The sequence below is a fragment of the Drosophila hydei genome, unplaced genomic scaffold (assembly GCF_003285905.1).
Source record: "Drosophila hydei strain 15085-1641.00,03,60 unplaced genomic scaffold, DhydRS2 tig00000232-arrow-arrow-pilon, whole genome shotgun sequence".
Lineage (NCBI taxonomy): Eukaryota > Metazoa > Arthropoda > Insecta > Diptera > Drosophilidae > Drosophila > Drosophila hydei.
The window spans coordinates 37,257-49,457 of NW_022045690.1; the positions used below are offsets into that span (position 1 = coordinate 37,257).

At 36.5% G+C, this 12,201-nt stretch overlaps 1 protein-coding gene across 1 annotated transcript in view; it reads right to left on the bottom strand.

Moving 5' to 3' along the window:
• LOC111602830 (ras-related protein Rap-2b) overlaps positions 1 to 11,998 on the bottom strand; it is a 43,954-nt gene extending 31,956 nt beyond the window's left edge. Inside the window, exon 1 of the mRNA XM_023320140.2 lies at positions 11,681 to 11,998. The gene's annotated coding sequence lies outside the window, so the exon portion shown is untranslated. The remainder of the gene's footprint in view (positions 1 to 11,680) is intronic.
• Positions 11,999 to 12,201: the final 203 nt, after the last annotated feature.

Here is a 12,201-nt window from a genome sequence, read left to right on the forward strand (position 1 = left end):
AGGCAAAGGCCAATAGTTGGCAAAGTTCAGAAGTTGTACTAATGTTGTATAAAGGAACCCAGCTAAGAATTCCAGCATTAAAACTTAAATTTAAATTTAAATGATTAAATTTTTTGCCATCAAGTGAAGTTGAGAATAATATGATTTAAACAACATCAAATTTGATATCATACATATAGAGTATCGTGTGCTCACAGTCGATATCAATTCGAGGAAATAGTCTTTATTCATCACATATTGAGTTGCTAGTTAAATTTCATATTGCAGATTATCAAACAGATATGCACATATATATACAGACACATATATATACATACAGATTATTTATGCACAAGCTGTGTTTCATTTCATCAAATTCAACTGCGGAACGAATTACGCATTACTACCAAAGAACATCCTTTAGCTGAGAGGGGTAGCTTGATGCCAAAATTCCACGAGAAACGAGCCCACACGCACAGCTACTCATACACAGACACACAGATGCATGCATGAAAATTTTGCTTGGCAACAACAACAACTACTGAGAATTCAGATCTCATTAGCTGAAAACTAAAAATCAAATTATTTAAATGCCATTAAATTGCATTTTGGGTCCAAAATTCCATTCAGGGTCGGGTCCAATAAGTTGCACTTGAAACTGATTCAATTATGTGTGGCATTTCACATGTTTGCGGCCAGTCCCAAAGCGCCGAAATCTCCTAAACGAAAGTTGCCACCAACTTCAATTGCTTTAGTAAAAATTTAACAAATTTTTTAAACGTTTTCGTTATATGTATATAGATAAATATATATATATATATTTTTAAAATGTTTTTGAGCACAAGGCAGAGAGAGTTATTATGTAAAATGATTTTTTAGATATTGAAAATATATTAAATAAATATATTTGCATATAAATAAATTATTTATTTGCATAAAATGGATTTTTTCAAGCAGCTGAATAACTTTGACTCGTTTCCCTATACATTTTTATAAAACTTAATTATATAAAAAATATAAATTATGTTAAAAAAATATATAAAAACTTATTTTAAGGTAGGAAATAAATTTTTTACTCATGTAATATACACATAAACAATAATATTTTTTTTCAATAATATATATTCAAATAAAATTAAAAAATAGAAAAACTAAATTAAAATTTTTAAAAATATTTCAAATTAAAATAAAAATATTGAAAATTTTAATTTTCAATTTGCTTAAATTTTAAGAATTTTTGTACACTCAATTATGGAATCAAATTTAAGTTTCTTACTTCAAGAACCTTGAAAAGTGCCTATGATGTAATATATATATTCAGTTCATATTGTAAGCGCCTTTACCTTGTGCTTCAAAGCAGTATCCAAGCAATAAATTTAGAGTCCACTTGATCTTAAATTCCAAGCTGTAAGTCTCTTGCTATGCATTCATACACACAAATTTGCAGAGAGATTGACAGGCAAACAGACAGACAGATAGACAGACAGTTAGACAGATAGACAGACAGCGGATCATTACACAAAACCAATATTCTCTCTTCTCCTCGTCAACAAACATCTATAAAACTGTGTCTGAGCGTGTGCATAGCTAAAGAATAATGTTGCCAAATATGTAGCATACTTTTTTGGGCATATTCTTTGCACAGACAAGATGTTGATAATTGTATTTAAGAAATCGGTGTGGAATGCCAGTGGGAACAGTTATTGGATTGCTCCATAAGGATATTGAAACTCTTCAGGTTTTCTTCTTCGGCTGGCTTCTAATTTTTTTTTTGTGCTTTTCGTTTGCTGTGGTCTTGTCGCCGAGGGAAGCATTTTGAGGCTTGAGTCTTGAGTCTTGAGTCTGGTTGGTATGGCTGCGCTTAAATGCGCTTAGGCATGCCTAAGTTTCGGCGCTTGGCGTTTGCCATTCGGGGAACGGTGGGAGGAGAGATGATGTTTGTGTGCGTCTTAAGACATTTTTGCGTGCACAGCTGCCTGGGACCTGCTCTTGATAACTTTCGTTGCGGCTTAGACACAAAAATTTGTTCAAGTTAAACTAGTTGAGAAATATTGACTGCAGCCAGTTGAGTAAATGGATTACAGTTGCAGGACCTGAGTATAGAGTGCTAGCTGCAGCTGCTGTTGTTGTTATTTGAGTAGTTGCATTGAGAATTGCCTGCGGTCTGCGCTAGCCAGAAGCAGAGATATATTGCCAGATGAGAGCAAAAATTGATGGCATGTCCAGTGAGCAGCAAATGTTTTTGCGGTTTCTCTGCCAGCTGAATTTGAGGTCAAATTTGGCATCAACTTCAGAATCAAATTGCAAATTTCAAAATTTATATTGCAGCTTGCTATCTCGTTTCGACCTACAAATTAAAATTTCAATAATTTTGCAATTGCTAAATGCAGACGAAATGGGGCCTAATTGCTAGTTAGATATACAGCTCGATATATCACTTTAGTGGAATTGTGTTTAATTAGCATGACAATTGATCTGTAAATTGGGCTTAAGCTATTTATTTATTTGCCTGTTAATATACTTGGGTCAATAGTAAATGCCATTGGGGATAGACAGGGATTGAGCATGGCACAGCAAAGGGCAATAAATAGGCTTACATTTATGGCTTTTTCATTAATGAGAATCGAAAAGAAAGGCGAACTACTATTTCTGCCTGTCGTGAAACAGGTAAAGCATTATCTAATTTGCCTGACATGCAATATTTGATTTGCGAAGCTTATCGACCAACCTTCGCGCAGATTATATTTCCTGCTGGCCAATTTGTAGATTATTTATTAGCCTGCCTCGTTTCCTCAATGCAATTTTCTGATAAATAGCCAAGCGCCATAAAAGTGCCGGCTATAATAAATAATATAAGCATAATGTGGATGGACGCGTAGTCTTACACTCGTTAAGTGAGAACCAAAAAAGAAGAAAATGAAAAAAAAAAAACATATTTATTATTTACATATATGTGTGTATGTGTGTACATATAATAAAAAATGAGTAGCGCATAAAAAGTACTTATGTTTCTTGGTAAAAAGAGACGAGGGAAAAGGGAGAGGGAGGGTTGGGGGAAATGCTGTGAGAGAGGGACAGAGATAGATGAGAGAGAAAGAGTCAGAGAAAAAGACAGAGAGAGAGAGAGAGAGGGGGAGGCAACTAGAGATAGAGAGAGAAAGATACAGAAATGTAGAGCGAATAATGGAGAAAAGTTAAATAGCGAGCGAGACAAAGAGAGGGGGGAGATAAGAGAGAGATAGAAAATGAAAAAACGAGAGAGAAGTGGCTGGAGACATAGAGACTGAGAGTGAGAGAGAGAGAAAGTTAGCAAGTGAAAACGTGAAAGTGAGCAAGGAGAAAGCGAGCTAGAAAGAGAGAGCAGGGTATAGCGAGACATCAATAAGTGGAGATAGATAATAATGTAATAAGAAATTAATGGGGCTGTTGAACAAGCGTAAAAAGTATTCAATCTTAAACGAAATCTGTGCAGCATGCGTTGTTTTTTGTTTATTGTATTTATCCTGAAGGTAAAGCTTCAATTCTGTGAAAGCTTTGCGTGTGTTGTTCGTTTGCTCAACTAAAACATCAGAATTATCAGATTAATTTTGATCAAATTAAACTCTAGCAAAATACAGTTGAGTTTTCAGCATAAACTCTCATGGGAATCTTGCTAATTTTTTTTATGTAGTTAAAAGCATATTTAGAAAGGGCTTAAAGCGTGGCCAGAAATTCTGTGCAGCATCAAAAGAATCTATTGTGCGGGACTTTGCTTTTCGAACAGCTTTCATACACATACACCTTGTAAGTGTGTAAGTGTGTACATACACCCTTATAGATGTGTGCTTACTAACAAATATATATGCACAATTTTAATAATCCTAACGATGCAGGCCACATCCGTGTCGAGCAATCTACACACAAATATGCTTGCTTATTTCTATTTTTTTCTTTCTCTTCTTTCGTTACTAAATACCAGATTAGCTGTGCATAAGTGTGTGTGTGGGTGTCGGTGTGTGTGTATGTATTTATATGCTCAAATGCATTGACACATCTGTTTTCCATTGGTCGGTCACGGCAGGCGGTCGAAAATATTCGAGTCAGGTGCAGGGAGACGAAATTGAAAAGCATAAATATGTATGGCACAGCACCGCGAACATAAGGCTATTATAAGTTGCCAAACACACGTGTATATATGTATGCATGTGTGTTTGAGTTAACGTTCATATATGGATTTAATGGCGCTTTTAAAAGGCGCCAAGGTGTAGCTGGAATTGGACTGGATACGGATTTGGCTTTGCTTGGCGTGAGATCGCATGCATTTGTCCATTTTGAAATCGTGGCAACTGAAGGTCAGGGCTGGGTTTTGAAGGAATCTGCCATGAAGCGGCAAGGCTTGTGTTTGCTCGACAGTCTGCCTTTTATGCTAACCATATCTGCGAGCTGCTCTTCAGCACCGAATTTGCGTGCAATTATGATGACGGCCGGGTGCGCGCAGCCACAATGAAAAAACGACCCTGGCCAATGCTGGCAGCCGTCAAGGCTGATGAAGTAGTAGTTGACGTAGTAGTAGTAGTAGTAGAAGAAGCACAAGCCCAAATTGAACAACAAAAACTACAGAAAAACAAAAAGCAAAAGCAAAAAACAAAAGTGCTGAGAAACTTGCCAAATGAGAAATCTAAGACGAACAAAGGCCCAACAAAACATGGTCTCAAAATTATTGACAGAAATAACAAAACACTGCCACAGAGCAGCAGCAACAACAATGCAGCATGATAATAATAATAGCAACAGGCTGGCGGGCGACTACAACAACAACAACAACAACAACAACGGCAACATGAACTAAACAAAGATAAACAAAATGCCTTTGGGGCAGCTGGCACAGACGAAACATTTTTTAATGCGACAAAAATGCTAATGAATCAGAAAGCAAAGGAATCTGATGAAAAACAAACAGACAATCAGACAATCAGAAAGGGACAGCAAAAGAGAGAGAGAGTGAGAGAGGGGGATAGCGGGAGATTGAATTGCCCGACTAAAGCCCAAAATGGACGTTCAATTGCTTGCGTGGAGTAGCTTAATGGATATTCGAATTTGAATTCGCATCGCAGCCTAACGATGATTCCGAATGGCTTATGCGTCTGCCATACTTGATTAGAGATGCGCGTGTCGTGCCATTCAACTTGCCTTTAAATCTGCTGAATGCCATTTTATAGAACCAAACTCAATTTAAGTCAACTCAAACACTTGTAGCTCAAGTGCTACAGGCAGCAACAATTGTTTATGTGTCTCGGGAATATATATACTACCAATATATGCATACATATGTTGCTGAGAAGCATTAATAATGCTTTGTCTGTATGCTTCTATAAATCTCATCTTTCACTTAAAAAACTTGCTGCAGGCTTCATATTAAAAATTAGCTTAAGTCCCGAATTAGCAGCGGAAATTAAGCGAATAATAAATAAATGGCTTTTAGCTCACTATTAGCTGCAGCTGCAGCTGTGCCAAAAATTTCCTTAAAATCGTATACACATTTTTTAATATAAAGCTTATATACGCGGTCTGTTTGAGGAACATGGCAAGTTTTGTGATTTTTTAAAATTTTTTTTATTTAATTACGAACATCTAATTTGTGTCGTTCACAGCAATTCCCATTAGATATTTCTCGTATATACATATGAAAGCGTTTTCTCCAATACTCGATGCACTTCACAAAATAATTTTTTGTGATCTTATTCAGTTTCGTCTTTGATGCCCCTTTTATCTCCCCAACCGTAGCTGAGCGTATACATAATTTATCTATTTTCTATAAATATGCGAAAATATTCTAAAAATGTTCAGCTTGGAGCTATAGGTAAATTGTTATATTTGCCTAAAATAATGTTATTATTATTGTACAAAGAGATTTGATTTCCAATCGAAAATTAGTTTTAATCCATGCAACTCTAATGTTGGTAATAAATATATTTTGTTTTCAATCAAACATCTACAAAACTGTGTCGAATGGCTGTCGGGCTCTTAAATTTATAATGAATATAATAGATTTGACAGCTGCTTAATTAAAACTAATTTTGTTTGCTTTCCTACTATAAATATGCCAAATTTTAATGCGTTGATTGAATTCGAATTTATCAACAAAAGGGCAATCGAGTTAGCCAAATTGATTCATACCCTACACTTGAACGATAATATGTGATATGAGTATAGTTAGTATATTCCACCCTAATGCAGCACATTCAATCCTTTTGTGGATTTACCACAAACTAAACGATTTGCATGTCAAAAAAAATGCAACTCCATGCGAACTAAATACTTTGTGTGTGGTTGTGTGGGTGTGTGTGTGTGTTGAGTGTGTAGCCTGACTTATTTGCTGAAGCAATTAATGTGATGGCTTAAGAGCCATCAGGGCGGTATACCGCTATATCCGAGTATTTTCGGGGCTTAATCTCAAAGCTCCACACAGACAAAAACCGAGGGCTTAAGTAATTATGCATGCCATTTGCTGCTGCTGCTGTTATTGTTGTTGTTATTTTCTTTTGTTGTGCTTTTGTTATTGTTTTTTTATATTTGTCAGTGTGTATTTTTTTTTGGCATGGCATAAGCGATAAGCGCAACCAGCACGACAGCAAGACAATTCAAATGACACATAAAACAAATACAAATACGCATGCAAAACACATGAATACAATTACGTATGGTTTGCTTCTGTGTGTGTGTGTGCGAGTGTGTGTGTGTGTGTGTGCGAGTGTGTGTGTGTGTGTGTGATGTTGGCGGCATTGGAGACATGGGCACATGCAAATTTATCATTTGTGTTGGCACAAATTTGTGCCTGCCTTGTGAATGACATGAAAAAGGCAATTTAAACTGCACACCCACACACACACTTACGCACATTCTCTCACGCACACACACACAGCAACACTTAAGCATGCGAGTGCTGCTCCACAAACATTGACGTTTCGCATTAGAACAGTCGACAGCAGTACGCCGCTGCCGCCACAGGCATTACAACAATTTCATACATATACATAAGCTGGCACACCCTAGCCGCTGCACACACACGCACACCCTGTAGGCATAAGCAATAGTAGCAACAGCAACAACCATCAACCAGGCGCTTATCAGTGGCTACAACAATCAGGCAGGCAGCTAGGCAGACAAGTTGAACTCAGCTAGAGCCACTGGAGCGGGCCACAAAAAAGCAGTTGAGCAGCAGAAACAGGAGACAACGACCCGAGCAGCCAAATGACACACATGCACACACATGCACACATGCACACATACACAAAGACACGAACTCGTAGACCGTTATCACTTATGGGCTGTTGCTACACTTACTTAGTCAAACCACAGCGCACAGTGGAATGCAAATGAATTGAAGTTGCTTGAGAGACAGAGAGAGAGAGAAAGAGCTAGTGGGAGTGGGAATGATAATAATAATAATGAATGATGAACATGATAACAATCATATTAATGAAAATATTAAAAAAAATTTTAATAATAATATAATGATGATAATTATATTACCGATCATTACAGTGATAATGATAATGATAATGATAATGATAATGATAATGATAATGATAATGATAATGATAATGATAATGATAATGATAATGATAATGATAATGATAATGATAATGATAATGATAATGATAATGATAATGATAATGATAATGATAATGATAATGATAATGATAATGATAATGATAATGATAATGATAATGATAATGATAATGATAATGATAATGATAATGATAATGATAATGATAATGATAATGATAATGATAATGATAATGATAATGATAATGATAATGATAATGATAATGATAATGATAATGATAATGATAATGATAATGATAATGATAATGATAATGATAATGATAATGATAATGATAATGATAATGATAATGATAATGATAATGATAATGATAATGATAATGATAATGATAATGATAATGATAATGATAATGATAATGATAATGATAATGATAATGATAATGATAATGATAATGATAATGATAATGATAATGATAATGATAATGATAATGATAATGATAATGATAATGATAATGATAATGATAATGATAATGATAATGATAATGATAATGATAATGATAATGATAATGATAATGATAATGATAATGATAATGATAATGATAATGATAATGATAATGATAATGATAATGATAATGATAATGATAATGATAATGATAATGATAATGATAATGATAATGATAATGATAATGATAATGATAATGATAATGATAATGATAATGATAATGATAATGATAATGATAATGATAATGATAATGATAATGATAATGATAATGATAATGATAATGATAATGATAATGATAATGATATTATTAATGAAAATGTTAATTACTGCTGTTTGTAAGCAGTTTTTTAAGGTCAATAGAAAGTGACTTTTTAAAACATGAGGGATCATCCAAGTTCTCCATCAAAAACTAGACTGATGCGTATGAAAATCTTGATTTTTCCACCGACGCTCATCGTTTTTTGCTCCACTGTGCCATTTTCCTTTCTAGATTTCTATAGTTTTCTTCACTTGTTTTACTTTGGATTGTTTTTTGGTGAGAAAACGTTTTCCATTGGCGTGCTGCAGAGGAGGTAGGGTTGGGTTGGGTTGGTTTGGGTCTGTAGGACAACGACGACAGCATTGACAACTTTGTGCTCGGTTTTATTAGCAGCCGACTGCCTGAAAATTATGGCCTCTTTTGTGTATGTGTGTGTATGTGAGAGTGAGGGTTTGTTTTTGTGTTTGTGTGTGCATACTTGTACTAATGAGACAATTTTCACTAGTTTGGTGTGCGTGTGTTGACTTAAATTTGATCCCTAATGAACTGTCGCTCTGACTTGTTGCTCTGCGGCTGCCCACAGCGACAAAAAGCACTTCTCATGCCCAGCTATGAGCCCACGAGTCCACGAGTCTGCCATGGGTCTCTGGGCATACGAGTACTCAATTCTACTTCAGCTGTCACATTAGCTCGCCTTTATTGCCTCTGTGTGTGCGTGTGTGTGTGTGCATGCGGTTGCTGTAAGCGTTTCAATTAGTGTTTGGCAAACTACAAACGCCCCCAACCAACCAACAGTCACGCCCCTTGAAGGCAAGTACCATACTAAATAAGTGTCTGTTTGCCAGCCTGCCTCTATCCTGTCTATCCCGTCTGTCTGTCTGTCTATCGCCTATTCATATAAGGGACTGAATATTTAAGTGCGCAACTCTTTAACAATGAATATGAATATATATGAGCGTCAATCTGCTTCGCATAGCCCAACCTGCGTTTAATGCCCTAAATAAATATGAGTTAGTTATTTAAGTTGTGCCACCGCCCTTTTAGCGGGTGGCTGGCTCAGTGTTAAGTCTGCTCCAGGGACCAGCAGATTAGAACTTTGTGTATACATGACCAAATCATGCAGATGTCAGCGCTGCGCTCAGCTCCAAAAGTGGCCCAGACTACGCCTGTGTGTCTGTATTTTATTTCATTCATATAATGCAACTTTAAATTTAAGCAGGCAACCATAATACTCAGCACAAAGTGGATTAGGCTACTGTTATATAAAGTAAGGATCTTAAGCTGCCAAGTGTGGCATGAGAGGAAGTCTGGCACGCCTGCTTGCTAGGACTATGGCTTTGCTATTGTCTCTTAGCCAGAGCACTCGACTCACTTGGGCGATTACCGATTGGCAATCGTTAGTGTTGACCAAAATGAGATGCTTGCGCGTTAATCAGAAGTGCACAAGCCATTGGCTTTGCGATTACTCATGAGAGAGATAAAAACTTTGCCAGCTAATGGCCATAAAAGCCAGCGACGCGTCGCTCTGGGCCTGTATTGAATTTGCCTTCGTGCCACACACATTAAATGGCACTTTTAATAGGCTGCCAAATAACATGACGCAGCAGCAGCAGCTACGGAGGCAACAACGGCACATCCTGCATCTCAAGTGGTAAGATTCGATACACTCGAAAGAGATCCTAAGAGATCTTTGTTGTTTGCTTACAGTCTAAGAACTCGACTCCAATGCCTCCAAATACAACAATTTTTAACGACTTGCAGGAAATTGTGTTGAAATTTTGTTGAAATACGAGGTCAATACATGTAACGGGCTAATACTTGTGCATAGGTTAAGAAATCGTAAAGTGGAACAGGCACTAATATGCTCGCTTTAGCTACGCGGCGCGAGCATGCCAACGCAAGAAGCAACACTTTAATTTGGGCCAATTTTTATGCACCAATGCCAATGATAATGATGGGCATGACAATGGGGTGCTGATGATTATTTTTGATGAGTAATATAACGTAGCGTCAATGCCAATGGCCATGGCAATGGCAATGGCAATGGCAATGGCCATGGTAATGCTTCGCATTTCGCTTATCCTTATCGTGCCGGTGAGAGCCAAACAAAAATACAGAAAAAAGGAAACACACACAAAAAAAAAAAAAAAGAAGAACAGAAAGTGAAACATAAAACAATAGAAAACCAAATAAAAATTGTATAAATATTTTTATCACGTTATCGATTGCAATTACCGTTTGGCATATCAGTAAATAAATTAAAAGTAAAAGATGAGCAATGCATCATAAAAGCCAAATGCAAAGAACAAGCAAAATATTTTATATGCGAAGCGGCTATACCCTAACTAAAAACTTCATGAGTTAGTTTAAATGCCATGAAGCCGATCAGAGAATTGGCTTAGAAAATAAAAAAAAACGGAAGTAAATTCATTGCAGAAATTCTCAAATTAATGAGGTGACGAGCGACATGGAGGGCAGTGAATAGAATTGGGGTCGTTCGCGTTGCGATATAAACCAAAGCAATAACCGAGTAGCAATAAATCATCAAACACACACACAGCACACGGCACAGGTGGATTAGAGAGAGAAAAAAAGGTGAGCTAAACAGAAGTTGTGCACATTAATTGAATCGTTTGCAACTTGCAGCGAGCGCGAGGCTAAGACAAATTGTGAGCTCAAGGCGACTCGAAACGCTAACCCAATTTGAATGGCTTTATTATTTATAGCAAAAAATATTCATTGAATTAATTATGACAAGCGATGAGTTTATTTACGATCTATGTAGATTACAAATACATTATCGTTTTGGCCCGGGTGATTAGTTCGATTATGCGGTAGCCAGTGCTACACTATCTAACAGTTCCGGCATGCCAATACCACGATAACATAGCTATGCAAATAAGAAACTTCTGCCAGCACACACGCACACACGCACACACTGATTTTTAACCATATTTACGTACAGCTCTGTCTGGTTTCTACTCATGTCTTAATTACTTTGCTTCACTTTTCTACCAAACTTTCGGGCAACTGAACCGAAATGCAACTTTTGCAACTTGAAATTTTGTATAAGAATTAAGTTTTCTATGTTTTCTCTTTTGACATGTTCCACACATGCTGAATTAAACAATTAACAACTTTAATATATTATTTTTACAGCCCCTCATAAATTTCTAAATAGTTTTGTTGTCATATATTTTTTATTTTATAAACATAAGCATTCTTTTACTATTAAAAGTTTCGGACGCTGCGAAAACTTTTTAACTCCAATTCAACATATGCAAAATAGTTTTAATGCTTTTATATTTTTAATAGGTTTTGCATGCACAAACTCTAAATGCAATTAAGAGTTTTAAGCTTCACTCAAAAGTAATTATTTTTAATTTTTATTTTACCTGGACTTAGCACAGCTGCCTTTGGTTTCCAACTCAGTTTCGTAAACAGCTTAATCTATTTAGAGTTTTGGTTTTCGTCTAACTCCGATACACTTAAAAAAATAATTAAAAATGCACGCAATGATTTGGAAATTTGTACAAAAAAAAATAAACAAAATAATTTGGAAATAACACTCAAATACGATTTGAGTTAGGCTCCGATTGAAATTCAGTTTCTGGCTACGCTTGCTGTCGTTGCTGTTGCTGATGCTGTTGTTGCTGCTGTTGCTGTTGCTGCTGAGTCCGTTTCTTTGGCACTTGGCACTTGGAGCAGCAGCGCTTAACAACACACTGCTTCAGGTTCCCGGGAAAAACTAAACTGTTGTTACACTTGATGCATGCGTTCAAGCAGCGCCACGGCCACAGCCACAGCCACAGCCACAGTCAACGCCATTGCGATTGCCATACGACAGTCGAAAGTCGTCGCTCGGCAGGCACAGACGCTGCCCGAGCGCCAGCCGAAGGTGCGCACAGCGTATCAG